Here is a 945-nt window from a genome sequence, read left to right as displayed (position 1 = left end):
AGATCCATGGGATCGGGGACTAAGACTTATCTCTGTATACCCAAAGCCTATCAGGGGTACCCAGGGCATAGCAGGGGCTCTGCTGATTAGTGATGGAATGAAAGCAACCCCAATTAATCGGCAATCCATATCTGCGTGTCTGTGTATTCATAAGGAAAGGGAGGGGCAGAGAACCACAGAAAGGAGCTCCATTCTTTCAGCTTTATTTGCTCTATGGATGGGGACGGTGGAGAGGGATGAAGGAAAAACTTTATGAACAGAAGACAGAAACAAGGAAACTTGCAAAGAAAGAAACATATTGTCAAGCATCTAGATACAATTAGTAGCCTCGGGTGGGTTAAAAAGAGAGAAGTACTCGGGGAGAACAAGAAGACAGGTACTTGACAGTATTCCTTTAATGCTTTTCCTGTTCCTTGATGCATTGTCTTCTTGTGCAAGTATCAATATTGTGTGTAGACAGGGGGAAAATCATCATCTTCAAACTGTAATGAATCTAAAATGAAAACAAGCCACACAGTTGGTCAATACTGCTTTAAAATTGCACATCAAGAACACTTCCAGTGACAAACACTTTCAAGGCAAACAAACCAAACAGAAATTAAAAAATCTCTGTGGGGTATAAATATGTAATTACACTCACACAGGGAGCATTTTATCAGGTAAACCATCCCACTTTGTTAATTGAAATGCTCCAGCACTGAGCTTTTTTGACAAAGAGTCTGAATATGTATGTGTAGGGTGTAGACACGCTGCTTCACCACGGCCCTTCCTTGCTGGGGCTAACTGCCTCAAAGACATTTTCCCCCCTGCAGCTCGGAGGTCAGTTCCGAAGCCTTCCTTTTGTTTGTTTGCTTCTGTTTCCATCTAGCTGAATGTCGCCAGGATGCAACCTGGTTTGGAATTCTAAATATCTGTCCCAAACACAGCTCGTTTCAAAATTAAGAT

This window comes from Halichoerus grypus, chromosome 8 (genome assembly GCF_964656455.1).
Source record: "Halichoerus grypus chromosome 8, mHalGry1.hap1.1, whole genome shotgun sequence".
Taxonomy (NCBI): domain Eukaryota; kingdom Metazoa; phylum Chordata; class Mammalia; order Carnivora; family Phocidae; genus Halichoerus; species Halichoerus grypus.
The sequence above is the reverse complement of the archived record's forward strand: the minus strand, read 5'-3'. Positions refer to the sequence as shown.